Raw genomic sequence first — 26,949 nt, forward strand, 5'->3', positions numbered from 1 at the left:
CATGACCTGGAGAGCCAGCATAGATGCACAGTATTAGGGCAGAGGTTGGAGGGTTGATGGAGAGGCCAGCCCTGCCTTTGTGAGTGCTGGCCATGGTGCTAACTAGATGCTGGCATAGGCTTGCTTTACCATGATTCTTTGAGTCGAGCTGTGTTAAAGTACATTTTAAAAAGTAATGAAATAGTTAACAATAAAACACAGGCAGGTGAATAACTGATCAGGACATTTCACAGGGAATTCCTGCTAAGACCCTCACGCAGAACCTGTTGGAGTCACTGAGTGGAGTTTGGGGCCACACTGAATGGGATGCATCAAAGCCACTGTCCTGGGAACTGTGAAACTCTGAACGTGAGAAGAAGTCCCCAAGAGCAGCCCACCCCAGGCCAGGCCACTGTCCACTGTCACCTTGTAAAGGAGCCTACTTATGTGCCAGGCTGGAAGTGACTGGGTCAGGTCACACCAATTCCAGCTCTTGAATTGGATCTGAAGAGCCCTGGGCCATGGCTCCTCTTGGCCTACATCTCCATCTGCCAGCTCTTGCATGGTTCCAGCCCCTCCTGTCCCTCTGGCCACCTCCCTCCTTCCTCCATTATTGATAGAAAAGGGAAAATGTACTTTGGATACAAAGTTGTTCACTGCTTTAAGAATTAAATCAAGCCTCAAATCTGAACTAAAGAGCAGCACATGTGGGCTGTGATTAGTGAACCGTGGGCTCCCTGGAGTGTGGGCTGTCCATGTGGGGGCCAGCATGTGCTCCCCACAAACTTCCCTGCCTTGGGAAGACCTTTGGACAACCTGGACTGGCCATGGAGCCATTTTAGAATAAGTGCAATTTTCATGGGTAATTTTATTTCAAAAAGGAAGCATTTTTCTAGCATGGATCCAAATGCAGAAAGCCGTAGTAAGTTGGGCCTAATGACAAGAAATGTGAATAAAATATATAAATGTTTAATTTGGGCTCAGATGAGCCAGATGCAAATTTCCTGTGTCCCCAGGCAGTGCAAATACTGATCGCTTATACGATTGCTTTGAATAAGGGTCAATTTTTGGTTTAAGAAAACATAGCTGAACTGTTAAATATTTATGGAACACAGTCGCTGCAGCAGAGGCGAGGGCTGCCCGGAGCAGCTGGCTGCTGAGTCACCGCCCTGGCTTCCACGCTGTACACCCCTTCCTCAGGGTCTCTCTTCTGGCCACTGGAGGGTCGAGGGCTGGACACTGTCGTTTATTATCTTGGGACAAATAGCACCAAATGTGGATTTTCCAGGAATAATGGAGGCTGAACTAAAGGCTCTTGAAAACCCAGCTTTTGAGTGTACATAGTGCCAATGGCTCCAATTTGTTTGTACAAACTTAGGCTGTGGCCGTCCTTCCTTTGGCTACAAAGGGGAGATAATGACATTCTCTGCTGTTCGCTCATTAAAACACCATAAATCTGGTAACAGAGGAGAGGTGTCAACCACGGGCTGTAAAAGTATTAGGAGGTCTGTCTGCTTGCAGACTGTGAACCAAAGGACAACTTTGCAGTTCTGTGCAGCGGACAAGAGAGTTTGTGTCCCCTTCCTGATGGATTTGGGGAGTCATTTATGTCAGTCTGAAATGTGCATAAGGGGGTCTGATAGTGTATACTTATGTCAGTGTACACAGCATGCACACATGTGTGTCCTTCCAATTATATATGCATAATCATCTCTCTGAATAGGTGTGTTATAACCATAAGTACAAGGCATGCATTTCAACACATTGTCACACATACACATGTGTACATCTGATTCTACAGGGATGGAGGCGTGTGTGTGTACACACCTGCACACACGCTCCATGCTCATCATGAACAGTTGTAGAAATCATGGTGAATTTCAAGGCTGGGATCCATCTTTGGTGATAGCCACATCATCATGCTGCACAGGGGTCCTCATGTGAACTCCTGGTCAGGTCCCTCTCCAGGGAGGCCACGCCATAAGTGCCCAAGCCCCCACCTGATACCAGCTCTGTGGAGCTCAGGTGCTGCCATCTGGGGAAGGTACTGAATCGATGGAAGACAGGAGTGTGTCAGGCCCACAGGCACACTGTGTCCCAGAGCCTGGAAGCCAAATGTGACTCCCTTTGGTGAGTTTAGTCCCTGGGACTTGATTTCAGTGACCTACATGTTTTTAATGCTTTGTTTTGAGATAACTTCAAATTTTAAAAAGTTTTGCAGAAAAGTACAGAGTGTTCCTGTCTACTCTTTCCCCAGATTCACCAATTTTTACTATTTTGCCTTGTTAATTTTATTGCCATCTCTACTTATTTTATTAAGAATCTATAAGTCTTGGACTGGGGATGTGGCTCAAGGGGTAGCACGCTCACCTGGCATGCATGTGGCCCGGGTTCAATCCTCAGCACCACATACAAACAAAGATGTTGTGTCCGTCGAAAACTAAAAAAAAAAAAAATAAAAATAAACATTAAAAATTCTCTCTCTCTCTCTCTTTAAAAAAAAAAAAAGAATCTATAAGTCTCTTCTAATGTAAATTCCTGATATGATGTTAACAGATTATTTTTATAATACAATCTATTTTTATTAGGTGGGATAAATTGCTTTAATATTACAGTTGGCTATGATGCTCATATTGTTTCATCTCTGATCATTAAGAGCCTGTTATATTGTAGACCTAGAATGTCCCCAAATGCTCATGTGTTGAAGCCTTGGTCCCCAGTACAGCAGGGTTCAGAGATGGGGGTTTTTGGTAAAGAGATTGAATCACAAAAGCTCTGACCTCATCAGTGGATTAATCCATTGCATATTCATAATTTTCTGGTTTTATTGGGAGGAGGTGGAGACTGTAGGAGGGGGGCCTAATTGGAGGAAGTAGGGTATTGGAGTGTGCTGTTGGGGACCCTATGTTGTCCCCAGCCCCTTCCCCTCTCTCTCTCTCTGCTTCTGGCTTCCATAAACTGAGCAGCTCTCCTCTTAGACACCCCTCTGCCCAGGTGCTCTGCCTCACCTTAGGCCCAAAGCAATGGAGTTGCCTACCATGACTGGAACCTCTGAAACTATGATTTTTCTCAGGTATTGTAGCCATGGGAAGATGACTGATAGCGTCCCTTGAACCTCCTTCCTCTGCACTTTGGCATGCTCCCCATTTTTTTAGTCATACCATTTTTATTTGCTTGCACAAAAAACATGTTGCAGTCTCAACGTGTATTTTCCCTGACTCAGCCAGGACTCAGTCACTGTCTGTGTCACTGTTTTAGTGGGGTGCAGTGTTTAAAAGCCAAGGTCTGTGTACTACATCGCTCATTAATAACACAGTGGCTTTGGTTCTAGTTCTCGCAGCAAACCAAACAAGGAAGCATGCACAGCTGTGTGTCTGTCTGCCTTTCTGCTTTTGTCCATGTGTGTATCTAAAGCTATGAGTTCATGCTTGTAACTCCAATTCCATGCAACATGACGATGCCTAACACCCAGCACCATCATGGCACTTAGGATGCTGCCCAGCACACCAACACAGAAGGTGCTTTCAGACTTGCTGCCCTGCCTTGCTCCACTGTGAAAGCCACCTCCTGGGGACTGCTGCACCCGTTCAGGAGCTTCCCACCCTCAGTGACTGGAAAGTGAAGCAAGGTGTGTGAAACAACCACATCTAACCTGAACAATAGTCAGCACAGGACAACACACTGCTAGCGCAAGGTTACATAGCTCATGGCCATTCTAGTGAGTTGAGAAGACAGACCACAGCTTTGAGGGGGCCGAGGCAACTAGGACTTGCAATGCAGACTATTGGAGAGTCCAGAGATCTACAGGGGGCCACTCAAACCTGTGACTCAATATTATATTGTTATATTAATCTGTGAGTGTGGGTAAATCACCACAGGGTTGAAAAAGAACCACTGGAAAACAAGGACAAATATCGCCAGAGCTCACGTAGCATTGCAGATCTTATGTTCTTACCAGTATGACTGCAAAGACTAGCAAAACATGGGGTACTGTGAAGAGCCCTCAGAAGCATGCAGCCTTAGAAGTAAGAATAAGCCTTCCCCAGATGAAAGTGAGTTCTGGACCCTCTGCAAAAATGCCTCCAAGCATACTTCAAAAGAACCAGCCAGACTGCCAGTAAGTCGACACAGCACCCAAAGACTCATTCCTAATGCCCAGCATCTAGCTAAAGTACCAGTGACACAAGTGGACATCCCTCCAGGAGGATCAAACTCAGATAATCACGTCCAGAAGTGGCAGAGATTATGGGATTGTGGGTATAAACTTTGAAACAGTCCCCCCCCTCAACACACTAAAAGAATAGTAAATCTGAAAATGTGGTCGGCCCTCTGTATCCACAGGTACATCCATGGATTCAACCAACTGTGAATCAAAAATATTTCTTAAAAAATGCATGAGTACTGAGCATGTACATTTTTATTGTCATTATTTTCTGAAAAATTCAGCATGACAACTATTTGCATAGCATTTGCATTGTGTTAGACATTACAAGTAATCTAGAGATAGTTTAAAGGGTATGGGAGGATATGGGTAGGTTGTATGCTGATGAGATGATATTTTATTCAGGGAACTTGAGCAACTACAGATTTTAATATCTGTGGGGAGTCCTGGAATCAATTCCCTGAAGATACTGAGGGATGCCTCTGTAACAACAGAAGTCAAACAAAATTAATCACAGAGGGAAAAATAAACAGAGTATCAAACCCATGAAAGAATATCAGCTGGTCTAAAGTAAGTGCAATCATTCTATGCAGACAAGAGGGAAGGGTTTCAGAAAAATCATGTGAAGAAATGATAGCAGAATTTTTTTTTAAGTTTGATGAAAATTATAACTTACAGGTTCAAGAGATCAACACATTTTTAGTAGAAAAAATAATAATAAATAAAACTATGCCAGGTCACGTATTAATCAAATGGTAGAAAGAAGAGTGTAACAAGCATTTTATATAAGAGGAGAATAGAAGCCCATCACATAATTGCACGAGAGGAAAAAAGATGAGAGATTGACAGCTCACCTTGCCTCAGAAACCCTGTGAGCTAGAGGAAAGTGGAAGGCCCTATAAAACACACAAGGGAAATATCTCCACAGAGAAGTATCCAAGGAAAACGTCTTTCAAATGAGGAGTCCTCTGTTTCTGAGTATGAGGGGGTAGGGCCCCAGAAGTAGCATCCTTTCCAGGAAACCATTGTAATTTTGGTGCCCATCACAGGAAGCTCTATCCATGGAAGGAGATTGCTCTGTGGGGGTGGGCAGCGTTGCTAAAGGAGCAAAGGTTGGTTATGCAAGCAAGTCCCCATCCCCCCACCCCCTAGGATCATCCTGGACCTTATATAGTGATGAATCATGCACAGGGCAGTGCATCTCCCTTGGATAAACCGTAAACTCACTGACCCAGGGGACCAGAGGAGTCAAGCTGAGGTGCAGCACATGCTTCAGAGAGTGCAGGAATTTTGGAGGAAGGGTCAGAAAGGGGTCTGCTATACTTCTGACTGAACCAAAATACACATGTGAAGCTAACTATATAAGCTCAGCTTGAAGCAATGTAGCTGAATCGACCCATCTCCGAAGAAAGAGTTTAAAGTTCAAAACCAGCAAGGAAATTACCTGGTAAGATCAAAAAAAATTGGGGGTGGGGGTGGGGGGGAATTAACAGAATCCAGAAAGTCAACATTTTATACTCATAATTTCCAAAATACAGTCCAAAATTTTATCACATGGAAAACAAACAAACAAAAAATGGAACGCATTCTCAAGAAAGAGGAAAAGACAAGAAACAGCTAGAACCCAGCATGCACAAAATGTTAAAACTGTATTTTAGAGTGTATCTTGACTATTCTCAATAGTAAAGCAGATACATTTAACCTTCATTTATCCTTTCTCTGCTTTTCTTTGTGTGGATCTGATTTTCTGTTTGTGGATCTGCTTTTCTGGGTGTGGATCTGATTTTTGGTCTATATCATCGTCTTTCTCTTTGAAGAACTTCTTTGAATATTTCCTGCAAAGCAGGCCACGGGCCGTGAATCCCTGGGTTGTTACTTGTCTGGTGAGTCCATTTCTTCCTCCCTTTGGGAGGCTGGTCTCAGTGGATCCAGCCGTCCATGCTGAGGTTCTGCTTGTTTGTACTGGACAGTCCCTCTGTGCCCTCCTTGCTCACGTGGGGTTGAGGGAGAGTCGGTGTGTTCGTGTCCTTGTTCCTCCTGCTGACATCTTCCTAGACTTCTTCTGTATGTGTGATTCTCTGGAGTTTGAATGTAATGCAGCAAAGTATACTTTTTGACATTTATCTTGACTGATATTCCTGAGCTTCCTGGATCTGTGGTTGGTGTCTGTTATTATTTTAGAAAATTATCAGTTCTTCTTCTTTAAATATTTCTCCTGTTTTTTTTTTTTTTTTACCTTCTCTTACTCTCAAGCTACAGACATTCCACATTTTGTTGTTATTCCACGGTTTCTGGCCATTTTAGTCCATCTTTTTCACTGTTTCTTTTCTTTGTCTTTCAGCTTGGAAAGGTTCTACTAATGCCGTGGAGCTTCCCTCGGCTCTGCCCAGGCCGTGGAAGCCCCTCAAAGTCTTTTTCTCTGTGATCTGTTGCTTTTGATTTCCAGAATGTCCTTTAGGTCCTTTCCACCGCTCTGTTCCGGTGGTTCATCTGCTCTCACCCACGTTGCGTTCCCCCTTAAAGCCCTGACTGTATCACTCACAGTTCTTAAGTTCCCTGCCTTCTCATTCACATCTCAGCCATATTGGAGTCTGACTCGGAAGTTTGGTTTGTCTCTTTGGCCTGTGCTTTTCGCCCATTAATAAGCCTTGCCATTTCCTGGCTGAAACTCAGAGAGCCCTGGTGAAGGGAACTGGGGAGAGAAGCCTGCAGCGTAAGGTCCTGTTCATCTGGCCAGAGTCAGGTTGTTTGCTGTCTGCTGCAGCCGTCAGTGTCAGAGGCTGAAGTGTCCTCTGGTGTCCTTGCCCTCGCCAGCCCCGTTCCTAAACGGGCCTCAGTCCTGCAGTGCTGTCAGCCGGAGTCCCGGTGTCCCGCAGGAGCCGCTGAAGTGGCAGTGAAGCTCAGATCCTGCAGCCTGAGCTGAGGACCCTTCCTCCCTGGGTTGTCCAGGGCTGGGCTCCGGCAGGACCTCCCCTGAGAGGAGGCCTTGTCACTAGGGGTTCTGGTCAAGTTTTACAAGGGGTGCTCCCTCCCCCGAGGAAGGCAGCTGGGAGCCCTCTGTGATCCTCAGTGGAAAGCAGTGGAGCTGCTGGAAGAGGTGCTCACAAGGGTGCCCCTTCCAGACGCCCCCTGAGATTCCGACTTTCAAATTGGCCATGTTTTTAATTAAAGAAAATCTCTGAGACAAACATAAAGTCTGGATGGAGAAAAATAAAAAATGAAAATTCCTGTACTAAATTATTAAATTTGTGTGAAAGTATTAATGAAATAGTATGACAGCTAAGTGGAAACAAGTGAGAGAATTTGAAGGTATTAATGGAAATTATGCTAAAGAAATGCAGAGAAATCAGGGCTTTGTGTCTTTTTAAAACACGAAGCCTAAGTGGTTGGTTAGATTCTCTCAAAAGGTTCAATATACATGTAATTGGATTGCCAGGAGGAAGGAACAGAGAGAGCGGCACAGAAACATGTTTGCAGATACAATGTCTAAACATATTCTACCTCTGACATAAAACAGAAACATGCTAAATGGACATCAGGAAATGAAACACAGAAGGAAGCCCAGACTGGAACACATTGTCATCTCCCTGCTGAAAACCAGATGTAACAAGCAAATCTTGACAGCAGCAAGAAAAAAATGACATATTACTTTCCAGGTAACTGCGATGCAATTAATGGCTGGCTTCTCGTCAGAAACCATGTAGGACAAAGAGGAGAGAGCATCTATGAAGTGTTGGAAAACAAAGTGCAGTTTACGCAGTGTTCTGAAAATCAGCTGTTTCCAGAATTCTGCATCCAGTGAAAACATCAAATAAAGACATTTTTGGAAAAGGAAAGCTAAACGAATCTGCTGCCAGGCAACCTTTGCTTTAAGAAATGCTGACATGAATTATTTGGTCTGAAGGGAACTGCTACTAGATAGAAAGCTGGAGACTCTGTAAAGAATGAAGAACATAAAAATGGTAAATATCCTATGAGCGTTGCAAAACCCATAGCACCGAGGACTGCAAACAGTGAACTTTACCATATGCAAAATAGAAAAATTAAATTGAAAGTGAGGGTTCCAGGATGGAAAGCTCATGGTGACAGGTGCATGTGACTGCATTGTCAGTGTGAGGCACGTCCACACTGAGGGGAGAAGACAGTTCACCTTCTGAATCGATGCCACAAACAGTGAGGCTATGCTGCACTCCAGGGTCAGCCCACTTCTCATGGGGCCGTCCACCTTCTAGACTAGTTTACAGGCACACCAGGGTCAATAAGGAAGTGAATGAATTGTAGGCAACGGGAGCCACGTTCTCAAAGTGAGAAAAGAATGAGCAAGAGGGAAAACTGGAATCGATACTGTGGGGCTGGAGGAGAGGCAGAGACAGAACCAGCTCATTTTAATGTGTGTGCAGAGAGACACAGAACTAGTCAAGGGACACGGAACCCTCAAAGCATCACTCATGTGTGGAGAACCATTTAGCTGCTGGCTGTTGGGACAACTGGCCGTCCAAGGCTCCCGTGGGTACTCTTGGCCCATTTCTGTGCTGCAAGTATTTCTGCAGTGGCTGATTTCAAGGGACGAATGTGGTGCTGCTCCATACGCAGTTGGGAACAGATGCGAGTGATTGGCATTTGTGAGCCAGTATGTGTCCCCTCCAGCATATTAGGAAGACAAACCATATTCTGGGCCATAAACGTCTCAATAAATTTGAGAGGATGAAAAAAGCAAAGAGCATATTTTCTGAGTATGAGCAAATTATACACAAAATCAATGGCTGAAATCTCTTGAAAGATAGCCAAATTTTTAGAAATTAGACATTGCTCATGAGTGTGTATGTCAAAGAAGGAAGTTCAAGAAAAATAAAAAAATAAGGGGAAGGAATAGATTTCAAGTCAATCTGTGAGACTGACATTATCCTAACACCAAAATCAAAATAATACATCATAAATAAAACCACTAGCCAGTGTTCCTCATGAACATACACGTCAAAATTATCAATAAAATAGCAAGTTGAATCTAGCACTATTTCAAAAGGACAGCTCAGCATGATCAAGTGAACTTTATCCACTTCTGTAGGAATGGCCAAACGTAGAAAAATGAATCAAGGCAATTCACTAGAACAACAGAGCAAACATGAAAACCATGTGAGTATGTCAATAGATGGAGAATAGGTAGTTGACAAGGTTCAATATCCGTTTTTGACAGACCAAAAAAAGAAATTCTCAGAAACTTAGAGTGGAAATTCCTTGACCTGCTTAACAGTATCTATAAACATCCATAGAAAATATTGTAATATATCGAATAATGAAAGACTGCTTCCCACCCCACATCTTCAGTGCAATAACACATGACAAAGAAATAAAAAACAATCGTATTGTTTGGAAACCAAGGAGTAAAGTCTTTCTAACAATGTAGTATATGATTATTTTTAATATCTTAATGCATCTACCAAAAGAGGTGATAGCATTAATGATTGATTCTAACAAAGTCACAGAGTACTAGGGCAGGCTAAACAAAATAAGTCAATCCAAAAAAAACAAAGGCCAAATGTTTTCTCTGATATGTGGATGCTAACTCATAATGAGGGTGGGGCTAGGGAATAAAGTTACTTTGAATTAGGCAGAGGGGAGTAAAGGGAGGGGTGGGGCAGGGGGTAGGAAGGATAGTAGAATGAATCAGACAGTATTACCCTATGTACATATGTGACTATACAACCAGTGTGATTCCACATCGTGTACAACCAGAAGAATGAGAAGTTATACTCCATTTATGTATGATGTGTCAAAGTGCATTCTACTGTCATGTGTAACTAATCAGGAAAAACAAATAAGTCAAGCTTATACACACACAAAAAAATAGCTGTGCTTTTGATATTTTATATATAAATAATTCAAAGTTAAACTTTGAGACTCTATTTAGTAGAGGATACAGAAATGAAATAAAAATGAATAAAAAGATGTTTACATTAAACATTCACATACCCACCCACCTACTACCCCAAATATGAAATATTTAAGAATGTCTCTAGCAACATATATACAAGAATTAGGCTGAAAATGATAAATGCTCTTTAAAAAAAAAATCACAAGACCTAAATAAGTAGGAAAAAACCCAATATATGCCTTTCACAGGAGGCTGAATATAGCTAAGATGCTAGTTCTTCCCACATTGATCTGCAGATCCACAGAAGCCAGTTAGGCTTCATTTCCTACAGCTTCTGAGGAAATGCAAAGGATTTACACAGTTTTTAAAAACAGTAGGACGAAATTAGAGGACTCATCCCACCTGGTTTCCAGTTTGATACATGAAGCCACTAGAGTGTTTGCTGGTGTGGGATGGGCGGGCTCGGAAGGGCAGAAGCCGGCCCAGAGATGCACACACACACAGCGGGGCTGACTGACCCTCACCAGAGATGGCCACGCAACTGCCCGGGAGAGTGTGGTCTGATAGCCAATGGCGGCACAGTGAGTGCGTATGGAGTCACGGAGTGTGTGAACACCACAAGCAGACTGGGTGCAGCACAGGAGTCGTCTTCAGCCACGAGATGAGCAAGCTGGGGCCATACCCCGCACAGGGAGTCCCAGTAATGTCATGCTCGGTGGCCAAAATCCATAAGCACAATGATGACCCCCTGAAGTATCCCAGTTACACGGAGAAGGAAAGTCATGGGGGCAGAAAGCAGGGCTGCCTGGGGGGCAGGGGAGCAAGCGCTTCACTGCAAAGGTGGCGGCGGGGAGAGAAGTGTCGGGAACGAGCTCTTCTGCATCTTGAGTGTGGTGCTGACTGAACGACTGCGTGCTTGTCAAAACTCCTTGAATTTCACACTTAAAATGGGTGAATTTAGTTGAATGTAAATCATGCCTCAATATAAGCAATTAAAATATTAAGCAAAAAAATCCAAACAAAAACCTGGGGAGGTGGTCATCCTAATCTCCTGGGGCATCAGCCAGAGAGCTGGGTCGTGGCAGGGAGTCTCTGCATGAGGTCACGTTTCCTTGTCATTCTCCTCCTTGGCCTGAGCTGGAGAATGTGAGGGCTCAGAGCTCCGGCTCCCTGGGGTTGGCTGGTGCAACCTGTTGACCCTGGGATCCCGTTAAGGACCACAGCTCTGCTTTTCTATGGGGTTTTCTGAATCAGCTGGGCACGCTCCTGTTCAGTGCCCGCCGCTGTTCTCCTGGACACTGCAGACAGGGCCTGGGCAGTGCAGGTGGATGTTTGGGTTGCCTGGTGAAGAACAGCATCTCTCCCCTCTCTGCTGCCTGTGGCCTGTGTCCGTGCCCTTCTCGACAGCAGCACCAGGCTAATTGCTCTTTTCCCTCTTGACCACAGTGCTCCATTGTCATCGATCCCTTGTGTTGTCTTTTCTCATTAATTGGACAATCAGTTCTCTATGCCTGGACCTCCAGCTGCAAGAGCCATGGTGGCTGCAGTCAGGTGAGCTGTGCACAGAGGCTTCTGGATGGCCAGTCTGGACTCCTGTGGGCTCTGGATTTTTCAAGAATATGTTGTGTGTGTGTGTGTGTGTGTGTGTGTGTGTATGTGTGTTTTGTGTGTGTTGTGTGTGGTGTGTGGGTGTGTGTCTGTATAGACCCATGTGTATGCACATAAAAACGAACCTTCTGAGACCTACTGCAGGTTCTTCCAAGTCCTTCTCTCTTTTAAGACACAGGATGGTACCAGTGTCTGCATATACCTGCAAACTGAGGACTGGCAGGGTCTAGCACCTGGCCTGAAGCCTCTCACCTGGCCAGATCTCTGTGTCGAGGCTCTAGGGCCTGTGTGCTTCCCCACAGCTTGTCCAGTGTGTGTGCGTGTGCCCCTGGCTGACCTCACCCCCACTGAGTGGCTCCCCTCCCACCAGCCCCCTGCCCTCCTGCTGCTCTGGAAGTGCCCCCCCTGGGGTTGCATGCTCCCGCAGTGTCTGCACCCCCCCTCACAAAGCCTCCCTCAGACCTCGTGCAGGGTCCCCAGTGGAGGCCCCTTCCCCAGCTAGCACCTCCATCCCACTCCCCACCTGTCACCTTTTTACATTCCCACGCTGATGTCCTGTTTGCTGTCTATTTCATCAGTTGGAAGGTAGGCTTCCAGGGACAGGGACTCTGTGCTCTCTGCGGCAGGTTCTCCAGTTCCTCCTGCAGTCAGCATGGTGGGAAGAGGTGCTCCCTCCTCATTGTCACAAGACCTGAAGGTGTCCCTGGTCCTAACAGAGTCATGTTCTATAAGACTGGGATTTCAGATGGGCTGGGACCGAGTTCTGAAAGAACCTGTTGCACAGGGAAAATCACACGTGGGGCTTCAACGAGTAGTCCCTGAAATAGTTAGGCATGGGAGTCCTTCAGCTGAAAGGGGCTGTTCCTTCCCTGATGCATGTCCCCTTCTTAGCACCCTGAGCAGGGTCTGAGAACACCAGGCTGTGTCTCTCTTACTAAAGTCAGCCAGGCTGACTACCACGTGGGCGCTGGGACTAGCTGGATCTGGGTCCCCCTGGAGGCCGGCAGGGAGGCCTGGCTGGAGGGCCTGGGGCAGCCTGAAGGAGGCCAGCTGGCCTGCCCTCAGTCCTGGGGAGTGTCTGGGTGTTTCCTGTGCCACCAGAGGGAGGCAAGGGGGCCTAGATCAGCTGGAGAGACCCACAGCACCCTCAGGGCTTGAGGAAGAGGTATACGGTGAACCCTCAGCTGGGGACCACCTGCCCAGGGTGGGAAGGGGCTGCAACCAGGGGCCAGCAAGGGCACGTATTGAGGACTCCACACTGTGGCAGGGGTGGAGCTGGGACCCAGGTATCTCCAGGAAAAGGCAGCAGTCTCAAATCAGATCAAGTAGAATCTTGAGTCGGTTCTGCAGATCGGCTGAAGAGACTGAACTTTAAGTGGAAAAGGAGAAAGTTCACCTTGACTGGCAGGATGCAGGTACGTCCTGGGACATGAAGGCATGCGCTGGAGCACGTTCAGGTGGTACATCCTACACACTAGCCGTCCATAGCTCTGGACCCCCAACTAGAGCTGCTGATTCCACAGGTGCTTCCTGCAGTGGCCCTACCTGCAGAGGAAGTTCCCACACTGCTCCCAGTCTGCAGATGGAGGCCCAGCCTGAGCGGATGGGCGGCAGAGGTCTGCTTCTTCTAATCAAAAGTTAGGCTGCTGAAGAACAGAATTGCTTTGACCAAGCGCCATCATCCTTTGGAAGGAGAGGAGGGTTGAATTGAACAACTCAGCCCGGCAGGTGAGCTATCGATTTTATGTAATGCAGAGAAGCAGGGCAGTGGCATCAGAGAGATGCTCCTCCCGCAGGCCAAAGGAGGTGCATCCCAATGGTGGGTCTTGGCAGAAAAGCCGGCTATTCCAGACTCTGCTTCAGTAACTTCATGTAATGTTAGTCAATTAATAGTCCTTGGTTCCCTCCTGTGGGTCAGGGCAGCAGGGTTGCAAGTGAGGGGGGGCGGGAGGGGGGACTGAGATGTGCGGGGAGCAGGCCAGAGCTGAGGGCCCGAGGACACTGGGACAGTGCTTTGAGAGGCTCGGCCCTGCAGAAGGCGCAGCACACAGAGTGTGCGATTCCTTTAGGAATCCATGAACTCGAGGGCTTCTTGAGCATCTCTGGATGATGGGGAAGGAAGAACAAGGGGCTTTGGGACATTGGTGGGACCCTCTGCAGAAGCTGAGCTGGGATGCCACCAAACTTTGTGAGAGTTTGGCAAGTGGTTAGCGGAGACGCACGCTCTGCTCTGTTTTGACTGTTAAAACATGGCTTTACTAACAATGGGCTCAGTGTTTCCAATGTCCAGAGGGCTTCCTGGACACAGAGCCTAGCTCCTGGGATGGTTGATGGCAAGCGTCCCCAGGTGTGCTGCAGAATTGCAGGGAGCCTGCTTTACAGGTTCCTGGGACTCCCTGGCAGAGGACACCTCTGCCAGCAGAGTCACTTCACCCACCCACGTGGCTCTGGGCTTTACTTCTTCATGAACAGCCATCTGTGTCCTTCAAAGTGAAAGGGGCCCTCCTCAGGTAGGGTCTTTGGGCTCAGTGAGTCCCCTGCTGTTGTGCTATCCAACCTGGAGTGAGGTGTTGGGCCTCCTGGGATGCCAGCAGCATATTCAGGCAGGTAATAAGGTGAGTTCCCCAAGTGCTTGAGCAGCAGGGCTGTGTGAACAGCCGTCACTGCGGGTGGCACCTGTGGTTAACTCTCAGGAAAGGGTGGGGATTGCTGATCCAAGCATTTGCTCCATCTGAGACACAGATGCAGGATTCAAACCCCAGCGTCTTGGGGAAATTTTAGAACCTACAGGCGTTGGTTGCTATTTGTTGTCCAGGTACAACTGGGAGAGTGGTCACAACCAGCTCCTGACTCTGGTCCCCAAGGGCCAGGAAGAGTACCCTCTGACATCAGGCCTTTCTTCCCAACCAGGGCACAAACAGGTCACTTGTGTCTGCTAAGCCCTGAAGGGGACATCCCCAGAGCCACTGCAGTGTGCAGCACAGAGTCCATAAGAACAACCCAAAAGGAGTCGACCAGCCCACAGCTGGGCTCCCCGATTAGGAGCAACCATGTACAGATTGCGGTGCACTGCCCCTCGGTGTCCTGATGACTGGCCCACTGGTGGTAAGAGCAACAGAGCTGCTTCTCTGAAGGTTGTCCTGTGGATCCTGCTAGGTCAAAGACAGGGTTGAAAACTTATTAAAAGGAGAAAGTGTCCCAGTGTCTATAATATGGCCCATGGATTAGTTTTTGCAATGACTTGGAAGAAAATACAGAGGAAACCAAGACACAAAGCATCCTTAAGCGATGGGCCCTCTCTCTGGTCTTCCTTTAAAGTGACAGACACTGCCAGGACCCTAAGCGTGTTTGCAGTGAGGTTTTTTTTTTTTTTTTTTTTTTTTTTTTTTTTGAGAGAGAAAGAGAAGCTTTTTTTAATATTTATTTTTTAGTTTTCAGTGGACACAACATCTTTATTTTATTTTATGAGGATCGAACCCAGCACCCCGCGCATGCCAGGCGAGCGCGCTACCACTTGAGCCACATCCCCAGCCCAGCAGTGAGGTCTTACCAAGAAAGCCCGGGTGCTGCCAAACCAAAGGTGGCCTGCTGGACGCCGACTGGACGCTGGACCACCCAAGCCTCTTCTCCCAGCCCTGCCCGACCAGTCCAGAGCAGAGAGTGGGCACACACCCTGTCATCTCCCCAGGAGGGTGGCTAGGTCAGAGTTTATCTCGGGAAAGTGACACGTGTACCACACCTGAGAGTCCATTACACCCGAGAGCCCATCATCAGATCAGAGCTTATCTGCTACTGTCACTTTCACTGAAGTAGATGGATATCCATCACCTGAGGAATCACAAAAACCTCAAAGGACAGATGCTCAAAGGACCCTCCGTGGGAGGTGTGAGGGAGAAATGAAGACTGACCGCTGAGTCCCGGGAACGCTGGTTTGACCCTTAGGTGAAGCGGTCTGTGGTCACATGGCAGTGCTCCCCGTGAGCTGTCTGCGCTGAGCTGTGCAGGTGTGGCACACAGGAGAGACAGACGCCCGGCTGATTCCTCTCGATAAGCCTGTCCTTGAGTTCTGCTTGAGGTCTCCCTGATTTGTCAACCTGCTGAAGGCGTCCCCCTCCCACCGTCTTGACAAGGTCACAGTGAGGATGAAAGTGTTTGGCAAGGAAGGCCGCACTTGTGGGAAACTGAGATCATGAGACTCTTTTTATGTAATTGGGACTTTTTATTTTATACTCATAAACCCAACAGAAGGCATGGGTATACTTATTGCTAAACCAAATTAAATTCTAGATGGCCAAGAATATAACAGGTGGTTCATGACTTAAAAGGCTGTTTTACTATCTCTCAGGACATTGAGGACAAAACAGAACATCAACAATCATTCTGGGAAATGTTACAGGAACTCTGGGCACCACAACTGATTATATCAACTAAGAATCCAAATTCATATCCTCAGTCTCTGAAAGAGCCTAAGCAGATAGTTATCATGCCTGTTGCACGAAGCCCACCATATGTAGCCTATTTGATTAAGGATGGGTTGTGGTAGTCATCTAGGGGGAAAAGGCTAATAAAAATACATTTCCCTTCTAACCGACCCTCCTTTACTTCACCCAGGGATTTATGATAAGCATAGTTAATGTTAGCAGCAGGGGGATTGATGTGCAGATTAGTTAAAGATTAGTGAGGAACTGCTGTACTTTGACAAGGAACAAGGGAACTCTCAGAGAAGGCAGCTCAACCAGTTTTATGAGAATAAATGTAGGCATTTTTAGATGCTTTTAGAATATGAGATTGTTATAAGGGGACTTCTAGATGGCATCTGAGATCAGAAATAAAGTACAGGTGTGCTTTAAACTTAAAGGTGAATGACAGGTTAGGAGACATAGGGTCTGGTTACGTAGTTTGCATCTGTTAAACAAGGAAATGCTACATCCTGGGAGAATCTGGAGATTGTAAATTGATGACGCATTTTACTAATGATCTGTATCCATAATGATGAGGAAAAGCAGAATAAAAGGAGACAGAGAGAAAGCAGTTTAGAGCTCGCTCTCTGGAGATTGCTCCAACGGACGACTCCTCATCTCAACCCTTGTATCAACGCCACTCATCCTTCAAGACCCCCTGGGTCCCTCTGGGGCAGGACCCTGGCATCAACCGTGTTCTGCTTGCACAATAAAACCTAAACAATTTTCAGTTTGATCTGAATTTATTTATTTTTTTAATTAAGTTTATTTTCCAACTGATACGTGTAAACCTAAAACTCGTGCATTCTAATGGCATGTCACGTGACTGGTTTACATTAGAAACTGGGAGGCACGACGGTCTTTCCTGGGTGACAGAAGACATTGGTGAACCTGGAGTGAGGACATTATGGAAATTCCCTGGGAGCAGCGCCAGGCTCTCCTGTGGCCTCTCTCCTCCCCTGGGGTCAGACGAGACCCCACATGTGCGTGGAGGAAGGAAGCAGGGCAGAGGAGGCGGTTTCCTCACAGCCTGCCCCTCACCTCCTCTAGCCACAGGCTTTCTCTTGGCACCCTGTTGCTCCCTGTCAAGGGCAGGTGGAAGCAGACGGTGGCCGTGGAGGGGATTCAGCTTCCTATAGCTGCAGAGTAGTCGCCCTGGGAGGCAGACAGCCAGTGTCTCGGGGAGCCCTGAGCCCTGGGAGCCCTGGGAGCCCTGGGAGCCCTGGGAGCCCTGGGAGCCCTGGGAGCCCTGAGCCCTGAGCCCTGGGAGCCCTCTCCACTCGGTTCAGATGTACTGGTTCCCAGACGGTCTCCAATTAGGGAAAATGACAAGTTGTGAATCTAATGTCATCGACCCACAAGGAAAAAAATTCCTTCAAAAATTCTGAAATTGTATTATTGTTGAAAACAAAGCCGCTCCTTATCACTCAACATTGAAAAAAATGATCCAGTTTTACAAAATTGGTGATGGAAGCCAAGTGACTTCCTGGAATCCCGTGGTGCCTGAGCGAGTGGACGGCCCTCGGGGCACGTGAGAGCTGATGGAGAGAAGAGGAGACTCTCGGACTTGGTCCTCGCCGCCAGGGAGGGGCAGTCGCAGGCCTGGGATGGGACGGTGGCCTTTCCCACCTGTGACTTAAAGAGCTGCGGAACAGCGGGGCAGTGGCCAGGACCCGCGGGAAGGGCGCCTTCTTGGGAGGGAGGATGGCTCTTCAGACAGTGAGACAGGAGGATGCCTCAGGGGAGAACTTTCCCCGTGGAGAACGAGTGTCCTCCAACAAGGGCGGGCACGGGGCCGCCTCAGCTGTGCTGCTCAGTCTCCACCACCTTCCCATGCCCACACCAGCCCCACCTTCCTGCAGCCCACCTGGATGCAGATGCAGGGGGAAGAGCTGTGGGTCTGAAGACTGGAGTAGCACCACTGGCAGACCCGGGCACCCAGTGTAATTTGGATTTCACACAGACAATGAACAATTGTTTAGCATCAGCACGTCCCAAATGGTGTGCTAGTCGTTTTTCCATTGCTGTCACAAAATACCTGAAGACATCATGTTAAAAGGAGGAGAGGTTAATTCTGGCTCACAGGTTCAGTTTCATTCATGGTCTCTTGGTTCTGTTGCTTTGGGCCTCTGGAGAGGCAGCACATCATGGTGGGAGGGCTTCAGGGAGTGTGAGAAAGGGAGAGGCATGCCGGGGTCTCGACATCCCCTTCTAGGGTGCACCCTGTCAGCCTGCCTTCCCTCCCATGGCCCTGCCTCCTTAGGGCTCCACCACTTCCCAACAGTCCACAGGCCACTGGGGGACCTTAAGATCCAAGCCATAACACGCAGGGCACACTTACACTGAAAAACAACAAACACCCCCCACTGCTTCCTTACCTAAAGTCCAACTTTAACTGAAGGCCCTGCGTGCTACCCACCAAACCTGGCAGCAGTGGGTGGTTTGGCGGGGTTGGGGGTGGGGGACTCAGGGCTTCTCTCCAGGAGTGGGTGGGGACAGTGGTCAGCTGGGCCTGAGGGTATCGGTGCTCAGGGTCTGGGCGCCCAGCTGCAATCTGCATCCTGCTCTGAGTGGACAGTGCTAGCCTCACCCTCAAGGCAATGCATAGCAGAAGTCAGCTCCTGGCAGCACCGCCATGCTGGCCAGCCACTGCTGGCCACACGCAGCTGTTCTGGCCAAGGCTTGCCGCCACGGAAATTTATTCGGAAAATAAAACAATAATGTCTGATATTAATCTTTGCTCCTTGCGCTCAGGCGTTGTGCCAAGGTTCACACACTCCTCACCTCTCCGTTCTCACAGGTGCCCTCCTTCGTCCCCTTACTAGCTGCTCCCTGAGTGGGTCCCAGGCCTGGGGAGGAGCTAGTGACAGCAGCCTGGTCCAAAGAGGTCCGCCAGGAGCTAAGCTGACTCCAACCTGCTGGAATCCCTTGATTGCCAAGCAACTGGCACTACTTGAATTTCAAGCAAACACTAAACGATTGTTCAGTGTAAGTATATCCCATAAAATATTTGGGACATACTTACACTAAATATTTGTTACTTTATCTAAAATTCAAGTTCAGCTGGATGCTATTATTAGCCCTTCAGGAACTAAAGCACAGAGAGGTTTAGTAACTAGACCAGTTACACAGCCAGGAAGTAGGTGAGGTAGAATCTGAGCCTGGTCTGCTGTCTCCCACGCCTTCTCCTTTTTCATTTCCACCTCACTGCCTGGCTACGCGGAGCACGCACAGCGAGACACCGCCAGCACTTGCAGGAGTGATGAGGGCCGCAGGGAGGTTCAGGGCTCTGGAAGCCTGGGACAGAGGAGGTTTTCTGGGGACCAGTGTTTATCCCAAGACCAGAAGGCAGTTCAGGAGGAGCACAGCAGCGGGGGAGAATATTCTAGAGAAGCTGACTTGGATACAATCCAGAGTGGGGAGAAGCCTGGTAATTTGGGGGGTACAGAGAAGAGTGAAAAGGCATAGCCCCCCCATTCAGAAGTCATTGAGAAGCTTTTTTTCTTTTTAAATTTTAATTTGTTTTATTAGTTACACACGACAGTAGAATGCATTTATGCACTTTGACATATCACACATGGATGGGATAAAATTTCTCATTTTCTGAGTGCACATGTTGCAGAATCCCACATTGGTCATGCAGTCACGTAGACACATACAGAAATCATGTCTGTTTCCTTCTACTATCTTTCCCATCCCACATCCCCTCCCCTCCCATCACTTCCCTCTACCTAATCTAAGGCAACACTATTCTTCCCTAGTGCCCCCTGCCTTGTTGTGAATTAGCATCTGCATATTAGGGAAAACATTTGGCCTTTGGTTTGTGGGATTGGCTTATTTCACTTAGCATGATAATCTCCAACTCCAACCATTTACTGGTAAATGCCATAATTTCATTCTAATTTAAAGCTGAATAATATTCCATTGAGTATATATACCACATTTTCTTTATCCATTCATCTGTTGAGGAACACCTAGGTTGGTTCTATAGTCTAGCTATTTTGAATTGAGGTGCTATAAACATTGATGTGGCTGCAATACTATAATATGCTGATTTTAAGTCCTTTAAGTATAGACCAAGGAGTGGGATAGCTGGGTCAAATGGTGGTTCCATTCCCAGTTTTCTGAGGAATCTCCATACTGCTTTCCACAGTGGTTGCACCAATTTGCAGTTCCCCCAGCAATGTATGAGTGTGCCTTTCCCCCACATCCTCACCAACACTTATTGTTGCCTGTACTCTTGATGATCGCCATTCTGACAGGACTGAGATGGGATCTTAGAGTAGTTTTGATTTGCATTTCTCTAATTGCTAGAGATGTTGAACACTTTTTTATATATTTGTTGATCAATTGTATTTCTTCTTCTGTGAAGTGTCTGTTCAGTTCCTTGGCCCATTTATCGATTGGGTTATTTATTTTTTTGGTGTTAAGTGTTTTGTGTTATTTATATATCTTAGAGATTAATGCTTTACTGGAGGTGCGTGTGGTAAGTATTTTCTCCCAGTCTGTAGGCCCTCTCCTCATGTTATTGATTTTGTTTCCTTTGCTGAGAAGAAGCTTTTTAATTTGAATCCATCCCATTTAGTGATTCTTGATTTTACTTCTTGCGCTTTTGGACTCTTGTTAAGGAAGTCACGTCCTAGGCCGATGTGGTGAAGATTTGGGCCTATTTTTTCTTCTATTAGGTGCAGGGTCTCAGTTCTAGTGCCTGAGTCTTTGATCCACTGTGAGTTGATTTTTGTGCAGGGTGAGAGATAGAGGTTTAATTTCATTTTGCTACATACGAATTTCCAGTTTTTCCAGCACCATTTGTTGAGTAGGCTATGTTTTTTCCAGTGAATGTTTTGGCACACTTGTCTAGTATAAGATAACCACATTTATGTGGGTTTGTCTTTGTGTCCTCTATTCTGTACCATTGGTCTATTGGTGCCAATATCATGCCATTTTTGTTACTATGGCTCTGTAGTATAGTTTAAGATCTAGTACAGTGATGCCTCCTGCTTCACTTTTCTTGCTAAGGATTGCTATTAGCTATTAGCAATAGCTATTAGCTATAGCTATTACTTACACTAAATATTTATTATTCTATCTAAAATTCAGCTATTCTGGGTCTCTTATTTTTCTAAATAAATTTTATGATTGCTTTTTCTATTTTTATGAAGAATGTCATTGAAATTTTAATAGGAATTGTATTAAATCTGTATTATGATTTTGGTAGTATGGCCATTTTGACAATATTAATTCTGCCTATATCCAGGAGCATGGGAGGTCTTTCCATCTTCTGAGGTTTTCTTCGGTTGTCTAAGATGGTAAAGGCAAAGCACAGGCCTGAGTGCCCACCACAGCCCCCGCCCCAGTGGAAGCAGGCAGGCTGGAGTGAGGCGAGGAGAGCTAGGCGGGAGGCAGCAAGGGCAGCTGAGCCCCTCAGGCCAGAGCGGGTTTCAGACCCCATCCCAAGGGTACCCAGCAGTCATGGGTGTCCAGCTGGGTGTGGCACGGTCAGACTGGCATTGAAGGAGATCTCTCTGGCTGGGTGTGGAGCATAGGGCAGATCCAATCCTGGTGGTTGACTGGCAGCTGTCACAGCAGTTTAGGCAAAGCGCGTCGGTGGCCCTTCTGAGGAGGGACAGAGTTGCAAGTGGAGAGAAGTGGATGATTCCAGAGCTCAGAAGGGCTTGTTAGGAGAGTCTCAGCTCACGAGCACTGCAGAGCTGGGGTGCAAGCCAGGGTGGATGTGGGGACCGTGGGCCTTCTATGTCCAGCTGTAGAGGATGCAGCCACAGGTGTGGGTCTTGGCTCCGACTATGGTCTGGGCTGGGGATCGGCAGTTGGGAATGCGAGTACAGAGGTGGCAATCAGAGCCCTCTGGAGAGAAGCCAGGTGGGGAAGGGACTGGAAGAGACTCTGGTGACCTACTGGCTGACGGAGACAGGCTGAGGAGGGGTGAGAGAGGCTTGGGTGGGAGAAAGGAACAGGCCAGGGAGCTGCCCGCTCCTTAGGGACTGTGAAGCCAGATGCTGACACAGGAAGGGGCCATGCACCGAGAGCCGCAGGAGGGAGAGGGAGCAAATCAGCAGGAGGCTGGGGAGGCACCAGTTCATGCAGCGTGGACCAGTGAGGGCTGACCGCTCAGCTGGCCACGAGAGCTCTGGGGAGCAGGAGAGCTGCGCTCTGACATCTCCGCTCCTGCTGGGCACAGGGATGGGGAAGGAAGGGCACAGCAGTGACATTACTTACTAGGAGCACTTAGCTAGAGTGACGTAAAAGGACAGAGCCAGGTGGCCCAGAGGGCAGATGAAGGGAAGAGAGGACCAGGACAAGCAGGTGGTCACAGGAACTGGTGGAGTTGGAAGAGACAGCAGCAGAATCCAAAGGCAAAGGCAGGAATGCAAGCACACACTTGACGTGGAAGGACACGGAACCCGGGGGCAGACTCCCACCAGGAATGTCAAAGAGAAGCTGAGCAGCCCTTCCGGAGCCCGGGAGAAGCCGGATATTTAAAGAGTAATGGACTACCGCCCAGCAGTTTATTTCTGAAATAAAAGCCTGATTGATTCAATAATGGGAAACTCACAAATATAATTCATTATATCAGTAGGGTGAAATTCATCATATCAGAATAAAAATTGTGAAATTAGATTGCTGGAGCTGGAAAGGGCATTTGATAACATCATCTCTCCATTTATAAAAACAGTGAGAACCACAGACACAGAAAGAAGTCAGCTGTGATCAGACGCACCCTGTCAAAACGAGGAGGAGCGTGCGATTCCAGCAAAGCCATGAAGATCTCGTAGGCCCAGTGCCAGCCTGCAGTGGGCACTGCCACGCCGGTCACACCTGCCCGCCTGCCCTTCACGAAGCAGGCCACAGCCTTGTCACTCACTGTGGTCCTGTGGAAGGAGGCAGGGGACGGGCCCAGTGCTGCTGAGGCAGGAGGCTGCAGGGCTGGCCCCTCCCACAACACCCCAGAAACTCTCCCTGCCCCCCGAGCCTCCCAGAGTTCTTCTTATTTATATTTTATTGGTCAGAACCTCAGAGGTATTAGGACAAGTGTGAGACTCAGGCCCCAAATCCCCAGGGAACCTCCCCACTTCAGTGCCCATCATGGTGCCAGGACACACTCCCTCACGTCCCTTCTGCACAGTGGGCAGGGGCTCTTGGTGTGGCTGGAAGTGCCCCTGGATAGTGACTGATTTTCCATCTTCCCTGAGTGCAAGGGCTTCCCGCAGGGGCTGGGGTGGGGAAGCAGTGGCGGGCGATGGTGGCACTGCACAGAGGCTCAGCCTCAGGGACACGGAGCACAGGGGAGGTGAACCAGCGCCGGGCAGAATGAATACTGCAGCAGGCCGGCATTTCGGGGAGGTGGCAGGTGGGAAGTCCCAGAGACCCAGCACAGGTGTCAGAGGTCACCAAGTCTGTGGGGGAAGACATGTGACACTCCATCAAACACTGGGTGCTGATTTCTGCAGGTGAGTGGAAGTTCACAGGTCGTGACCTCCAGACAGGAAGCACACCTGGCTGGGGTTTAGGTGAGCCCAACCTGGCCATTAGCTCCTCTTTCTTCTCACTGCTCCTGTCTGCCTGCCTCCCCTCCTACAATGCCGGCAGCCCCAACGCCATGTTCATACCTAGGTCCGAGTGCAGGTCTGCTAGACAGCTGACAGAGGAGCGAGGCCTGGTCATCTTCTCATCATTCATGCGAAGGGGGGTTTGGCTCAGGAAGAATCAGAGACCTTTCACGTGTCCCCACAAGGGCCAGCACTTGGGAGAGCTACTAGGGAGGAAAAGGACACTTCAGAGTCAAACTCCATCAGACCTTAATCCACCAGAGAGAGACCCTCAACTTTCAAAATTTCATAATGGAAGAGAATTTACAAACTGGGAATATGCTAATTAACATTATTATTATATATTAACACGTTTCCAGGTATTTAAATTCTGTCCCTTAGTCTCTTGATCTAATTGCTAAAGAGCTATGAACAACACCGCTGGGTGCAATTTGAGATGCAGAGTTAAGGAGGCCACACATGCTTGTCTTTGGGGCTGAGGTGTGAACTTGGAGTTAATGATCTGGACCCTCTTCCAGCGTTTCAGAAGCTCCTGGAGGCAAGAGGACATTGTCACCACCAGCGCAGTGAGGAAGCTCTGAGCCCACGCTGCTGGTTGTCATGCACTGAGTGCCTGAGTCGCCCACCAGTCACCCCAGTGCAATGGCATCAGCAGGTGGGGACTTTGGCAAGCAGAGAGTAGAGCGTTCACAATGCGATGGATGCCTTAGAAGAAGAGGAGGAGGAGACACTAACTCTCTGTCTCCCCGCCACATGAGCATACAGCGAGAAGGTGGCCGCCAGCCACAGGAAGAGAACCGCCAGCAGGAACCCAGCCTGCAGGCACCCTGACTGTGGACCTCCCAGGCTCAGAACCGTGGATGAAAGTCCCTGTCACCTGAACCACCCAGTGTATGGGTTCTGCTATCTGAGCTGACTCATAGAGTCCCTTCAGCAGCGGCCACCACCAGTTTGGCAGTAGACCCAAAGTCAACCCAAAGGCCCCAGGGAAAGCCAGCCTTGGCCTCTGGGTGGGTGCTCCGGGGCTTCGTGCTTCTATGAGGGGATTTCTCTGTCGCTGTCTCTGAAGGAGCCAAGTGAGCGACACACTCCAGTCCCTCCCCTCTCCCCCTCCCTCACCCCTGAGAGAAGGGCACAGTTTTCTAGGGGGAGATCGGAGAGTCTGTGGTCTCCCCGGCTGTGAGTAACATCAGACTCCTTTGATCTTCCCTGTGTCTAGGGTGAAACTCGGCATTTTTATCTTCAAAGGTGATGGCCTGTTGCTAGAGCAAAGGACCCAGCCATTTTCCATGCTTTGCAATTTGCCCACCAGAGGTTTTTGCTGAGTGTTGACTTGTCCCGTCAGCCAGGAGTCACATTCTGGGTGCGGTCATCCCACCAGTCTTGGCTAATGGGGCAGGCATAGGCTGTCTTCATTTGCTGCTAGACCATGTGCTCTGGGATCAGAGAACATTCCAGCATGTGTTTTGTGTGTGGCAAATATTTTCGAATAAAAGAGTGAAAAGCCCAGCTGAGGAAGGATGTCGTACATTTTGCACAGTGGGCTGACAGATACCAGAGAACCAGCTCTCACCTCAGACTGTCCAGACGCCAGCTGCGGATGTCCGCTAGATACCGAAACACGTGACACTGTCCAAGGTGCACGGCAAGCGTAGTGGGATGACCGGTGCCGTGGCGTCCCCTGTGGCCCTGGCCAGTGGCTCCTCTTCGAGGAGAGAAGTCAGCATGAATGACTTTCAGGTCCACTTGATTCACCTCCACTCCCACTTTATCTCCAGGCCACCCGAACTGTGACATTCCTGATCCCTCTAAGTATGGGCAGGTGTGAACCTGCAAACCATGCCTCTGACCTCACTTTTGGACATCACACAGAAGGGCCCAGGCACAGGCCCTGGGCAGCTGCTGCTGTTCTCAGCGGCCCCTGGCCCCTACTGTAGTGGACTTGGGGTGGATTTTGACAACAAACACAGTTCCCACCCAGAATATTTTTACTACCTTTGTACAGTAAGTTGCTGGCTTTAGTGTTTTGTCCATGTTTTTTGGCGGCCAATAAGGTCCCTAATCTAATTTTATCACATCTGATTCTGTATGTTTTGTTTATAGAAGGCCCACATCCTAGATTCATAGTTTATATTTTATCTAGCTTCTCTGGCGAGATTTATAGGTGTGTAAGCCATGTGCATTTGACAATAATTCTTAGTTTTAATTTTAAAAAGTTGGATCTTATAAAAGTTGAATGCCTATTTCTCTTCTAACCCATCAATGTCTGTTTCAAAGAAGCCTCCTGGGGACCCAACTCAGAGGATCCTAATAGACACTGGGGACGTGGAGAGCCCTGCCTGCTTCCACCACGGGAGACCTGGTCCGCAGCCTGGAGACAGTCCTCCTGCACTGTACTTGTAATGGCAGTCGGGGGCTAGTGCACAGAAGTCACGATTTTAGAGGCATGCTACAGTGGTGGGAAGCTTGGTCTTCAGTTGTTCGACACATGGATAAGGGCTTTTGCCTTAAACACACACACACACACACACAAAACAGTTGTAGAGTTTTGATGCTGAGACCTTATCTATAGCGAGTTCTCTAGGCCACGCCCATTCCCACCCCTCCTCTCAGGTGGTGCCATCACCTGTGAGTGCCCCTCAGACGTGGCCGTGCGCGTGGCCACAGACCTGCGTGTCTTCCAGTGCTTGGCCTGTGTCCCTGCATGGCCGTGCGCATGGCCACAGACCTGCGTGTCTTCTAGTGCTTTGCCTGTGTCCCTGCGTGGTTCTGCCAGATGCCATGTGACCTCATTCTGCTCAGAGGAAGATTTCATAATCAAGTTAATAACCAAACTCTCATGAAATCCCAGTGGCATGGACCCAACTCTGGCCCACGGAAGGCGCCACATTGTCAGCTAGCCCAAGAGCCGTCCTGCTGGGAACGAGCTGGGGACGTGTGCAGCAAGCCTCACGCTCAGGAACCTTGTGGACTTGTGTCCACCTGACGGTGTGCAAAGGGGTCGGAGCTGGTGCTCTGTGGAGCTGTGGGAAGCTGAGACACAGACCAGCCCTGAGCAGTCTGCCGAGACCCTCGACTCCTTAAAAGGCGACTTACCTTTATATGAGCCTTCTGCAAACGGTGAGGGACAAGAGACCTTATAAATAAGAGGTCCAAGTGAGCGGACTATGAAATGTCCTCATCGAACCAAGAAAACCTTCCAGCACAAAGCAGAATCCTCTCTCCTTTGGTCACGTAAAGAAGACATAAGAAAGGGGGACTCTGAAAGCTTCAGAGAGTGCTGGATCAGGATGATGAACT

The sequence above is a fragment of the Callospermophilus lateralis genome, chromosome 15 (genome assembly GCF_048772815.1).
Source record: "Callospermophilus lateralis isolate mCalLat2 chromosome 15, mCalLat2.hap1, whole genome shotgun sequence".
NCBI classification, from domain to species: domain Eukaryota; kingdom Metazoa; phylum Chordata; class Mammalia; order Rodentia; family Sciuridae; genus Callospermophilus; species Callospermophilus lateralis.